We start from the raw sequence: 959 nt of genomic DNA on the forward strand, positions 1-959 counted from the left end.
ACGGTTACTGCCATGTTGGACACACACAAGCACACAAACAGAAACACACATACACACACACTCACCATATCCACGAGTGTCTCCTGAAAGGGAAGTTGCTGAAGTGCATCATAGTCCTTTCCCGCACCCTGTGGCAGAGTCCAGGCTTCATGGAACTGTGTACTGAATCTTTCCTCTAACCTTTAACACGATCTACACACACTGCCCTCCACGTGCTGCAACCACTTCCAAAACAACATCATGTCTGCATGCCCCTTACAGTGCTCTACACCATATTAATAATACTCATTCCAGTTATGTGCCACCACGTGGACAAGTCATCATGTAGTCAGTAGATGGGATATGAATAGGCTACATACTGCAAGGCCACCCAAGCTTGGATAAACAAATGCAGTTGCAAGCCTTCAGCGGTGTAAATGAGAGTCCTCAGAGCTGTGACCCAGGAGTCCACACAGGATCAGCTACTAGTTTCTCAGGCGGCTGCTCTTTTCTCCGAGGGATTCTTCCGGCGAGGACCTGGAAATCGCTGTCCCACATCCTCATGGTGAACGGGCTCAGGGATTCATCTCTCCGGAAACCATTCCTTTTCCTGAAAGCCAGGGAAGACGGTTGGAGCAGGAGCAGTCAACGCTGGCATGACAGAGCATGTTACTCTCTCTCTGTCTCTCCCTATATCTCTATGTCTATCTCTATCTTCCTCTCTCCTATCTTTCTCTTCCTCTCTCCATCTTCCTCTCTCCTATCTCTATCTTCCTATCTCCTTTCTCTATCTTCCTCTCCCCTATCTCTATGTCTATCTCTTCCTCTCTATATTCTGCCTGTCCCCATTAGCTCCCGGGGAAGAAGGAATAAGGGGTAAAAAATGTGTGAAGCGCTGCGCTCTCATCCCTGCTCTCCCTCTCTCTCTCTCTCTCTCACGCTCTCTGTCTTGCTCCCTCCCACCCACCTTCCTTCCTTCC

The sequence above is a fragment of the Salvelinus sp. IW2-2015 genome, unplaced genomic scaffold (assembly GCF_002910315.2).
Source record: "Salvelinus sp. IW2-2015 unplaced genomic scaffold, ASM291031v2 Un_scaffold7147, whole genome shotgun sequence".
NCBI classification, from domain to species: Eukaryota; Metazoa; Chordata; class Actinopteri; order Salmoniformes; family Salmonidae; genus Salvelinus; species Salvelinus sp. IW2-2015.